Below are 12,881 nucleotides of genomic sequence, written 5' to 3'. Positions count from 1 at the left end.
TGGTCTGTTAGAGTTGGAGTGTTCCAGATCTTGGGTCTCAGGTCTCTTTTCTTTCATAATTACATTCACCATCTTGGTGATCTCATCTAGTCTATGGCTTCAAATACCATATATATGCTGATGCCTTTCTGTATGCTCAGACCTTCTCTGTATTCCAGAACCATTTTACTAAGTATCTACTCACCTTCTCTTGGGTGTCTAAAAATCATTGTAAAAGTTTCTACTATTCAAAGTGGACTTTCCAATATCCATACTCTACCCTCTGCATCACCACCTGCAAGCTTTTCTACCTTAGCTAATTCCAACCCTGCGCTTTCAGGTGTTCAGAACAAAGCCTTGGAATTCTCCTGGACTCCGTTCTCTCATTCCACATATTCAGTTCATCAGGAAATTCGACTACCTCTATCTAAAAATATTTTCAGAATCTGTACTCCACTGCAGCCACTCTGAGACACTACTATTTCTTCTCTAAATTATACTGTAACCTCTAAATTGATCTCTGCCTTTATTTGAGAGAGAGAGAGAGAGAATGCATGTACACGAGACCAGGGAGGGGCAGAAGGAGAGGGAGAGAGAGAATCTCAAGCAGACTCCCCGCTGAGTGCAGAGCCCAACACAGGGCTGGATCCCATGAACCTGAGATTATGACCTGAGATGAAATCAAGAGTCGGACACTCAACCGACTGAGCCACGCAGGCACCCCACATCAGCCAAATTCTTTAAAAACGTCAGCTAACTCATTCATTCATCTGCTCAGAAACCCTCCACTGGCTCTGTTTCACTCGGAGGAAAAGTCGGTGTCTACAGTTGCCTCATCTGCTAATTTTGCCCCTTATTCATTTGGCTCCAGAACAGTGGTTTTGCATTACTGTGTGTGTGTGTGTGTGTGTGTGTGTGTGTGTGTGTGTGTGTGTGTGAGATCTCCCCCCTCCTCTGCTGGTGCTACTCCAAATTCTTTATGTACTCGCTGCTCCCACTGCCAGGAAGACTCTCACTAGATGTCCCCCTGGCTGACTTTCTCACCTCCAAATCTATACACATTCTTCCCCCTCTCCTTAAAGCGTATTCTTACCATTCCATTTTACTTTCCCGCTTGTGCTCTTCTCCCACACTTGCAATCTCCTTTACCCTGTTCACAGCATGCATTTTTTAACATATTAACAATTTCATTCACCTGTTCAATGGATATTTGTGCTGGGCATTGTCTTACACATTTGGGATGTACAAGTGACGTAAACAGATAAAAATCCCTGACTTCAGGGGCGCCTGGGTGGAGCAGTCATTAAGCGTCTGCCTTCGGCTCAGGGCGTGATCCCAGCGTTCTGGGATCGAGTCCCACATCGGGCTCCTCCCCTGGGAGCCTGCTTCTTCCTCTCCCACTCCCCCTGCTTGTGTTCCCTCTCTCGCTGGCTGTCTCTCTCTGTCAAATAAATAAATAAAATCTTAAAAAAAAAAAATCCCTGACTTCAAACAACTTAGATTCTAGTGCAGCAAGACAGTCAGTACACAATAAATATAACCACGTGAGTAAATTTTATTTGTTGAATAAATAAATAGAAATACCTTCAGGCACTTATTCATGTACTTCTACAGAACGATTTTCTAGAAATGGAATTGCTGGGTCAAAGAATGTGCATACTATAAGCTTTTGTAAAATGACCAAATTTCTAATCAATAACCAACAGGAAGGGACGCCTGCTGCAGCAGCCCCTGGCCGAGAGCTTATGCTAAGGATATAACAGGAAAACATGTTTGTGACCTTGCGGGCTTTAGCGGAACCGGCAGAGCACAGTCGGCCACGCCTGGCTTGCCCAGCGGCCGGAACGTCCAGCTCGCTCAGGGTGGAACGCTGCCCTCAGATAACGAGCGGCCAGGAACGCCTGGTCCGCTAAAGGGCAGAACGCTGCCCCAACTGAAACCTGATTGCTCTTGACAATAGCCCACGGGGTCCATAGAAACATGTTTAAGAATAGGCCTCACGTGCTGAACGTTACGTCATCTACTCCCGTGACCTTCCCTGTGCTGTACTACTATTCACTAGGAGGTAATACGGATCATCCCCTTGATTGTCTTTGATTGTTTATTGCCAATAAATAACGCGAGGTTGCCGCTGTTCGGGCGATCGCAGTCTTGGCGGTGGCACGCCTGGCGGTCATCCCCTGCAACCCACACTCTCTTTCACAAGCTAACCTGCCTGTGCCTTGTCCTTCTCCCGAATCTCCAGCAGCCTGCGTGGCTCAGGCGGGTGGTGTCTGCCTTCGGCTCAGGTCATGATCCCAGTGTCCTAGGATTGAGTCCTGAGTCGGGCTCCTTGCTCGGTAGACAACCTGATTCTCCCTCTGCCTGCCGCTCCCCTTGCTTGTGCTCTGTCTCTCTCTCTCTGACAAATGGATAAATGAAATCATTAAAAAATAATAATAATAACCAACAGGAAAAGATTGGGTCGGGCACACTTATGTATAGGCACATATATGCATATGTTCATATGTAGTACTAGGTTTCTTTTCTAGGTGTAGCCTATAACTTAATCTGAGAAGGTGTTTCTCTTTTGTTATTTTATAAAGTGATACTGAGAATAAACGGTGGTATTTTTTTCATTAATGGTCTTACTGGGGAAAAAAATAGTTGGAATTTTTTTGTGTGTAAAGAAATGGGTTTTTTAAGTCATACTGGTTTTTTAAGTCATAAGGTCTGAGAACCACTGACTTAGGATACTTGGTATTACCAATCTTTCCTTTCATAATTAAAATGGATTTTAAAATTTAAGACTATTTAATCTTATCAATGAAATTGCTACCTTAAATCCATAAATTTATATACTCAGAAGATTTTCGTAATTAGAATAGCCTACCTCAAAGTATTTGTAAAAACTAATCTGGAATAAAAGTAAATATAAACACATAGCAATAGTCAATTATATATTTCACATAGGATAAATATAATTATAAAATAAAATATTTAACACAGAGTTGAATACCTTTGTAAATTAAAATTAGGTGAGAGATAAATGATATTATAAAACTTTATATTTAATATTTTGTACATTATGATTAAGAAATTGCTTGAATGGCAATTTAAAATTTAAATAAATGGTTGTGAACAATTTCTCTTCTGGATCTTTTTGGTTTCTCCAAGGCAAGGAAAATAAAATATTAATGCTATGTCTAAATTGTGTATCTTATCTAAAACATTACCCTGAATGTCTGGGCCTAGAGCAAAGAAAACAAAAAATAGTCCTCCTTTCCTCCAAGGGTATAAATTTGCAGTTGATAAGGGTTGGTGGGGTCATTCTTATTGCCTTGGATAACAATGTTTTGTAAGCCTTGCATTCTTAGATAACAATTTTTTTCAAAGTATTCTTGTTTCAGAGGGTCAGAAGATAATAGAAAGATGTTGCTCTTGACCTTTACTCTTAGGATTAACATTTTTAACCTGTTGAGACTCAGGAGCTCCAAGTTTATTTTTGTTTCAAAAGTAGTGGCAGAATTTACAAATTTTAAGGGAGAGGAAGAAAGAACAAAAACCAAAACAACCTTGAAAACGAATGTACTCATTCTTCGAATACTTATGACTTAGTATATATGAGTATGAAATATACATGGCCATTGATTTAACGATGAACAAAGGAATGATTAAACAGATATTATGATGTCCTAGCTTTGCTCTGGGCAACGCGCTAGGGAGGCGTTTTCAATCTTTGAGTCATTAATGAATGGTGAAGTAAATTTTGTGTGTCAGCATTGAAAAAAAAAAGAATGTAGATAATATCAAAGCGCATTGTTCAATGGCTAATGGTCTTTTCCTGAAATTTTTTGCTTTAATATTTATCTGAATATGTTACCGGGTATATATTTCTTTTCTCTTTTTTGGGGGGGCTTTACATTTTTTATTTTATTTTTTAAATTTTATGCTGCACATATTTCTTCTTCTTTTTTTTTTTTTTTGGAAGATTTTGTTTTTATCTCTGCACCCAATGTGGGGCTCAAATGTACAACCCCAAAATCAACAGTCTCGTGCTCTACCAACTGAGCCAGCCAGGCACCCCTATATTGGGTCAATTTCTTAATGTGTGTCCTTGGCAAGATGGTGTGAATGCCACCTTACTAATGACATTCTTGAAGGGCTCCTTTCTTTCCTGGAGTTTACATTCTGGTGAGGGAACAGGTAGGGAACCAACAGCGATGAGGGGAAAGGGTGAGTACATCAGCTGAGGCAGCATTGTGAAAAGGACCTTCCTTACCTAGAAATAAGGAGTCGGGGCTGCTTCCTGGAAGAAATGACATTTCAGTAAAGCCTGGAGGAGTGGCTAAGAACATGTACTCTGGGGGCGCCTGGGTGGCACAGCGTCTGCCTTCGGCTCAGGGCGTGATCCCAGCGTTACAGGATGGGGCCCCACATCAGGCTCCTCCGCTATGAGCCTGTTTCTTCCTCTCCCACTCCCCCTGCTTGTGTTCCCTCTCTCACTGGCTGTCTCTATCTCTGTCTAATAAATAAAAAATAATAATAAAATCTTTAAAAGAAAAAAAAGAACATGTACTCTGAAGGCAGACTGCCTGGATCCTTCCAGGGCGCCAGCATTATTTCCCGTGTGACTTTGTGCAAGTTACTTAACCTCTATGCCTTCGTTTCCTTATCTGAAGAAAGAAAAAATAAAGGTCTTTATCCTACAGGGACATGGTTAGGATTAACTGACATAATAAAAGTAAAGTGCTCAGCCTGACCCCTTAAAAAGTATTTACCCTTAGCATCATGGGATCTGGGGGACCAGCGGGACAGGAGGGAGAAGTGCGCATGTGTCCCGGCCCGGGGGTTGGACTCGGGATGGGGTTGAGAATGGAGACCAGCATAAGCCAAGCCCTGGGAGAAGTAATAAGATGGTAAAGTAAAAGAGGGGTTAGAACATGAAACGCCTTGTAAACCACAGGGAAAATGTGGACTGCTATCTGCGGACATGGGGCTCTGAAGAGTTTAAAGTGGGCCTGACATCACCCTGGTTCTCATGAGGCCAGGATCTGCTTGATAGCACCCATTAACTTTAGTACATATATATTTTTTAAGATTTTATTTTATTCTTTACTTTTCGTGAGTAAAGCAATAGAAGTTTATTAAGTGAAGATACAGGAAAAGCTCTCAAGAGGGAGAGGGGTCCCGACAGGGTTGCCCATGAGGGCCTTTAAGGTTGGTCCTTTACAGAAAGCTAACCAGGGAACTTAAGTCCTTTCAACTGTCTCTATTATTAACACCTTCAATGCTTCCTTCCTTTTTAGGGGCTGGTTATTCTTTGTTGGTCACAGGTGATCAACATAAAGACACACCCCCCCACACGACCCACCCCACACGCTTAGGGTAGGATAGTCCTCCACCCTACTTTTTAAGATTTTATTTATTTGAGAGAGAGAGAGAGAGAGCACAAGCAAGTGGAGGGTCAGAGGGAGAGGGAGAAGCAGACCCCATTGAGCAGGGAGTTTGATGGGGAGCTCAGTCCCAAGACCCTGGAATCATGACCTGAGCCGAAGGCAGGTGCTTAACCGACTGAGCCACCCAGGAGCCCCAGTACACATTTCTTTTAAAGATTTCCTCTCTAGAAAATGGTTTAGACAACCTTCTTCTGGACTAAATAGAGCCCCATAGCAGGGCACAGGCTGGATTTCCCCAACAACCTTTCAGCAAAACATACTCTCAATGGGAAAAGAAATGGACTGTAGAGAACTGAATAACACAAGGAAGTCACCCAGGGGACTGGTTCAGGGATTCAGACTGGAAATACGGGATTCAGACGGGCTGTAGCAGCGAGGATTGAAGAGAGAGACATGAATACGTAGAATTAACCAGAATTGGTGATTGAGTAACTAGGCTGAAGAAAAGGAAGAATCCTATATGGTAATGAGGTTTTGGACCTGGGCAATTGGATGGATGAGGTGCCAATCACTGAAGTAGAAAACAGAGGAAGTAGAGCAGGTTTGGGGGTAAAAGTAAGCTGGGTCCTTAATGTCCGAAGAGAGATGTTCAGTGGACAGTGGCATATGCCAATGTGGAGCTGAGAAGGAGGGTCTGATTGCACACGTGGATTTTGGAGTCATTGGATTGCCCAGGAAGCTTACTCAGAGCAGTGGATTGTTAACTTTTATGAATCATGGACACTTAGGAAAATATTATAAAAGTAATCTATCTGCTTTCCAGAGAATACACCTACTCATAATTCTGACTGCATTTTGAGGGAGTTCTTTAACTTCTTAAGCACATTAATGAAATCTTTGAGGACATCTGATGTAGCATGAGAAAAATAATGGACACAGGGCAGAATCCACAGAGAGAACTGTTCAGTTAATTAGACAAGGAGGCCACTAGACTGATGTGGCCTAATGCCATGGAGCCTACGTAAGTACACCAAAATCTAAGCTCGTAAATGCCTCAAGGGTACAAAATCACAATTCGAGGGACAACCAGCACGGCCAACTAGGCTTTGAGTGATAGCCAATGAACCAAATAATGTTCTTTCTTCTCTTCTGAACTTTCTCTGTATGTCTTTCCCCCCGCTCCTGTCCTTGCAGTGTTCCTAACCACTTCCGTTTTGGTGGTGTCTGATTGAAAGCAATTTTTGCTCCAATAAACTCTTAAAATTTCCAATATGCCTCAGTTTATCTTTCCTTTTTAAATTCTTTTTAAGTAGGCTCCACGCCCAATGTGGGGTTTGAACTCACGACCCTGAAATCAAGTGTCATATGCTCTACCAACTAAGCCAGCCAGGTGCTTTTGCCTCAGTTTATCTTTTAACAGAATGAAATACAAGGCAAAACTGTCTTTCCTTCTGGGTAAAAGGAAATCCTGAAGAATGTGGTGTCGTGTAAGTCAAGTGATGTTTTAAGAAAGACTTTTTGAATGGGTCAAATATTTCTGAGAATAAGGCCTGAACAGTGTCTACTAGGTGTTTAGAGGACTTCGATAAACATGAACAGAGCAGCTAGAGAAAGTCGTTCAAGGGAGCAGGTGCACCCCAGATTGAGGGACGAAAGAGCAGAAAAGGAAAGGAAAGGGCAGATACTTGGAAATCAGCCTTGAATGGCAGATAAGAGAGGAAGTGGAAGAAGGAGAGAAGGAAAGAAAGAGGTATTTGGGGGGCACCTGGATGGCTCAGTCAGTGGAGTATGCAGCTCTTGATCTTGGGGTTGTGAGTTTGAGCCCCATGTTGGGTGTAGAGATCACTTAAAAATAAAATCTTGAAGAAAGGAAGAAAGGAAGAAAGGAAGGAGGGAAGGAAGGAAGGAGGTTGGAAGAAAGGAAGGGAAAAGAAAGGAAGGAGAAAGAGAGAAAGAAAGAGAAAGAAAGAAAGAATGAATGAAAGAAGAAGGTATTTTTTGTAGGAAGGGTCTTACACATGTTCAAACATATTCATGGGAAGGAACCAGAGTTGAAGACCCAAGGCAGGGGTGGGGCGGGGTGAGGGGCACTGCCTTCAGGAAGAGAGGGGCTTAGACAGTTTGTCCTCTTTCCTTGGTCATGGCTCCCCAACTGCTTTGCCTTTTCTCCTTCTGCTTCTGTTGTCACATGGTTTTCTCCATGTGACCCTCCAGCTTCCCTCTTATAAAGACCTTTATTATTACCTTGGGCCCACCTGGATTATCCAGGATCATCTCCTGATGTCCAGAATCCTTTTTTTTTTTTTTAAGATCTTATTTATTTATTTGACAGAGAGAGAGGCAGCGAGAGAGGGACTATAAGCAGGGGGAGTGGGAGAGGGAGAAGCAGGCTTCCCCCTGAGCAGGGAGCCCGATGTGGGGATCGATCCCAGAATGCTGGGATCATGACCTGAGCCTAAGGGAGATCCTTAATGACTGAGCCACCCAGGCATCCCTGATGTCCAGAATCTTAACTTAATCACATCTGCAAAGTCTCTTTTGCCATGGAAGGGCACAAATTCACAGGTTCCAGGGAACAGAATGTGGACATCTTTTGAGGGCCATTTTTCGGTCTGCCATATGTGACTTCAGAAAAACCTCATATCCTGCAAAATTATGTGTGTGCATATGCACATAACAAGAAACACACACGCATACAGTCAAGATGGAGAATATAGGGTAAAGGGACAAAAGCACTCAAAGTCTATGCAACTACTCAAAACATTAGGAATTCTAATACAAACAGGGGTGCCAGGCTGGCTCAGTCGGTAACACATGGGTGTGTTTTTCTTTTTTCTTTTTACTTTAAAGATTTATTTATTAATTTTAGAGAGATAGAGCATGTGAGTGGGGCAGGGGGCAGAGGGAGAGGGAGAGAATCTTTTTTTTTTTTTTTTTTCCCGAGAGGGAGAGAATCTTAAGCAGACTCCATGCCCAGGGGAATCTGATGCAGGGCTTGATCTCATGACCCTGAGATCATGACCTGAGTCAAGTCAAGATGCCTAACTGACTGAGCCACCCAGGTGCCTCTTTCTTTCTTTCTTTCTTTCTTTCTTTCTTTCTTTCTTTCTTTCTTTCTTTCTTTCTTTCTTCTTTTTCTTTCTTCTTCATCTTTTTTTTAATACTTCTTTATTTTCTGGCACTACAAAGTGCTCAGGATTTATTTTATATACTTTCTGCCCCAATGCTAGAAATAACCATATCCTTGAGGAGCCTTGGTTCCTTTTCAAGAGAAAATGGTATTAGAAACCAAGAACCTGGGGCACCTGGGTGGCTCAGTCCTGGGGTCCTGGGATCGAGCCCCGCATCAGACTCCCTACTTAGCAGGAAGCCAGCTTCTCCCTCTCCCTCTGCCTGCCACTCCCCGTTTGTGCTCTCTCTCTCTGTCAAATAAATAAATAAATTCAAAAGAAAGAAAGAAAGAAAGAAAGAAAGAAAGAAAGAAAGAAAGAAAGAAAGAAAGGAGGAAAGAAAGAAAGAAAGAAAGAAAGAAAGAAAGAAAGAAAGAAAGAAAGAAGAGGAAAGAAAGAAAGAAAGAAAGAAAGAAAGAAAGAAAGAAAGAAAGAAAAGAAAGGGAGAAAGAATCGATCCGGGCATGAGGCATGCTCATTGCTCCTGGGGTCATTTCTGCAGGCCCTCTTGTGGACAGAGCAAAAAATATATGTGCTTACACTAATACCTGTATATACACATAAAAGCCTTAATTTTGAAATGACTTTTCATTCTTGAGTTGTATGCACTGGAGTTTCTTTAAGGGTAGAAGATCAGAGGAAAAACAATGCTTGGTCCCTACATTTTCTTAAAAACCCGACACTGAGGCAGAACATCGCATGGATGGCACTGCTCTGGTCTCTGGCCAGGTTTTTAAGCTGACTTAGAGTCCTCATTAATGCCCCCAAGTATTTGCAATGCAATACCTCCAAGCTCTACTTTCACCTCCCTGTTCCAATCTTTTGTTTCATATTATTAATATTTCATCTCAATTTACTGACATTAGAATTCTACAACACTTGCATCCCATGGGTCCTGATGTTTCTTCTTGGGGTGAACAAATAAAATGGAATAAAAACAAATTGAGGGGCGCCTGGGTGGCTCAGTCGTTAAGCGTCTGCCTTCGGCTCAGGGCGTGATCCCGGGGTCCTGGGATCAAGCCCCACATCAGGCTCCTCCGCTGGGAGCCTGCTTCTTCCTCTCCCACGCCCCCTGCTTGTGTTCCCTCTCTCGCTGGCTGTCTCTCTCTGTCAAATAAATAAATAAAATCTTTAAAAAAAAATTGAAATCAGAAAAGCTTTCAAACTATACGGCTGGCTTATAAAATGAGGATAATGAGATGGAACCAACAGAGCTGGAGGGAAAAGACAACAGGATCATGGAAACTGTAATATGGGGAAGTTGAAATGGATTGGTGTCCAATCTTCCTGCCCTTGTCCTTCTGGAAGAGGTGGTAGGGGCTTGGTTCCAGAACTGAGGCCCTGTGCCAGCATTTCTGAGCCTGAGGCTGGTGAAAGGAGACAAAGTAAATAAAATATATTGGGGTGAAGTGCCTCCCCTGGAAGTCCCCTGCCCCTCCCCCCCAACCCGCAGTCAGACACCCTCTTTAACAAGCGAACAATGGACTGCACTGGACCCTCTTCAGGGATAGACAAACAAAGGAGAGACAACAAGCCTCTGTGTCTGTGTTCCTTTTCTCAAAAAGCAAAGTCAAGGAGGAAAGGCAATGAAACAATAGGGACAGAGACACAAGGCATTCCTTTGATCTCGGGCTGGGTTTCCAAAGCTGAAATAGAACGTTCCACTAGGACTGTGCCTTACCAGCATTACCTATTTGTCTTTCCTGAAATCTCGTCTTTAAGCAAACTTGGGATAGCTGACAGTATTTGCTCCTCTCTTCTGATAGGCCTAATTGACTAGTTAACCAGTACCTTCATGGCTCCAGTATCTTCATTCAAACCACAAAATGTTGGGAAATGTACCGCCCGGCACGCGCACTGAGCTCTTTCCATCAGAACCCTGGCCAGCAGGCTGCTCTTCAGCGGACTCTCATATTGGAAAGTCGTTAAATGTTTTCCACTAAGCTGTTCAATAATTTATCATAGACCCAGGATTCAATCGCTGGGAGTATTGATTCTAACTTGTGGAATTTCAAGAACTAAGGTGGGTCCGCGGAAAGGAAGGCAACAGCATTCTGTGCTGGGAGAGAAGAGGCAAAGCGCGGGTCGTCTGGGCTGCGGAGCCCTCGGTCCCCAGGTGGGCGCAGGTGCCGGGCACCCGGCCGCTTGCCCCCACCCCGCGTGTCAGGCCTCAAGGCCAGACAGACTTCAGGGCAGATGGCCTTGGACACCTGTGGAAACATCCTTATCGACTCGAGGCTCAGTGGAGAACCTGAGCGAGAGCAAAGGGGACACACTGGTGGGGCTGGGGATGTGAAGCCCGCCGGGCAGAGGGACCCAGGCAGGGGCGGAGGGTGAAGGGGAGTGCAGGGGGAGACCCGCCCCGCCAGACGCGAGCGGGAGCAGTGCAGGGAGCACAAGTAATTCATTAACTGTGTGTTTGGGAGATTTTCCAAAACAACAACTTTCCCCTCTTTGGCCAGGCTTTACCTCTCTTTGGAATACGTTTCACAACCCACCCTATATTTTGGATCTATGGTTTGCTGTCTCGATCCACCAGAATGTTTGCACTCAGGGAAAACCTGTTATTTTGCCTGCGGCCCTATTGCAAGACCTGAAACCAACCTGGCATAGTTGGAGGGAAAAATTTCTGAGCTAGAGAAGGGAAGGGAAAGAGGGAAAGGTGGGCTCCACGGATAAGAGAGAAAGTACAGCCAAGATTCCGACTTCATCACTTTAAACCCCTCAGGCAGATTAGAATTTTAAATTCTGTTCGTCAGATCTTAAGCGCCTTCCCCCTCCTCCCACCTCCAGTAAATCATTCCCCTTTCCAGAAATGAGTCTGGGGACTGGACGGTTCTGTATTGTTAAAAGATAAGCTTAGGCAGGCAGTGTGGGACGGCGGGTGGGGACGCTGCTGTGGCGCAGGGGAGGGGAGGGTGCTGCACCCGGTTGGGGGGCTGCGGGCTGCGGGGTTGGCTGCAGGTGGGACCAGCGCTGGGCCCCACCTGCCTGACTCCTGGACCCGCGCGCCCTGCACTGCAGCGGGAGGCCAGGCTTAGCTGGTGGAGGGGCAGGCGGCCCGACTGAGCCCGCGGAGGAGTGGCCCGCGTGGGTCGCTTGGAATCCGGCTTCGCACATCGTTCTGACCCTAAGTTTGACATCGGCATGCTGGTTTCGCTTTTGAGGCTAGAAAATGCAAGAGACATCTGTGAGATGAAGGGTCCAACGGGAATGAAATATACAGATTACTCCGTGATGGGGAGTGGAACGTCCACCACTTAGCTGCCATGGCCCTACTACACTGTGAAAACGTACAAATGCCTGAAATATGAAAGTGGGCCTCGTAGCAAGAGAAGGGAAGGACCCTGATGGTTGGCTCTGTGTGAACTTTGGCAACATGGTGATTCATTAGATGCCTCCAGGAAACAGAAGCCTGTGAATTTGAGAAATTATGGACCCTACCTTCTTGTGATGACTAGTTAGCTAAGGTAGACCTGTGATGTTACCTAAAGACTTCATTCTTGGAATGAAAAGAGGACACCTCATCCCTGACTCCAGTGGAGCTCAAATCGGAATAAAATTATATCAACTGATATAGGAAAGAAAGAAAGAAAGAGAGAGAGAGAGAGAGAGAGAGAGAGAGAGAAAGAAAGAAAGAAAGAAAGAAAGAAAGAAAGAAAGAAAGAAAGAAAGAAAGAAAGAAAGAAGAATTTAGGCATATTAAAAATTGTAAGAGTTTATTTGAGCAAAACTCAGTTCAAATGGGGAAGCATCCAATCCAGCAGATAGAAAGAGGCTCCAAGGGGCTGTACAAAATGAAAGATTTTTAAGGCAGAAGGGAGCAGGAACAGGTCATTATACTTAGGCAAAAAGCAGTTTGGTTATGTCGAGGTTACTTACCTGTAGGGGATAGCAAGGGCCTATCAGATTCTCTAACTAGTGCTGATCAGGTGATCCCTGATTGACTGGTTCGAGATTCCATTTCCAGGCAGAGCCAACATTGTAATTAATATCTTGGTTTGGTGAGGCGGGGCTTAGCTCAAGTGACTCCATTTTGGACCTGTTGTCTTGTTCTTAACAATGCATAGTTAGGGGCGTCTGGGTGGCTCAGTCATTAAGCATCTGCCTTAGGCTCAGGGCGTGATCCCAGGGTCCTGGGATTGAGCCCCTCATCGGGCTTCCTGCTAGGCAGGAAGCCTGCTTCTCCCTCTCACACTCCCCTAGCTTGTGTTCCCTCTCTTGCTGTTTCTGTCAAATAAATAAATCTTAAAACAAAACAAAACAAAAATGCATAGTTAACATAGTTTAACAATGTTAAACAGATTTAACAGATTTTCCTTTTGCCCCCTGTTTTGCTACTAGAAGGACTTAC

At 44.1% G+C, this 12,881-nt stretch overlaps 1 pseudogene; it reads left to right on the top strand.

The window, feature by feature from the left end:
• Positions 1 to 1,959: 1,959 nt before the first annotated feature.
• On the top strand, positions 1,960 to 12,087 carry LOC148107751 (mitochondrial assembly of ribosomal large subunit protein 1 pseudogene; annotated as a pseudogene).
• Positions 12,088 to 12,881: the final 794 nt, after the last annotated feature.

Source organism: Ursus americanus, chromosome 25 (genome assembly GCF_024610735.1).
Source record: "Ursus americanus isolate L20-20 chromosome 25, mUrsAme1.1.p, whole genome shotgun sequence".
Lineage (NCBI taxonomy): Eukaryota > Metazoa > Chordata > Mammalia > Carnivora > Ursidae > Ursus > Ursus americanus.
This window is presented reverse-complemented; position numbering and strand designations above follow the sequence as displayed.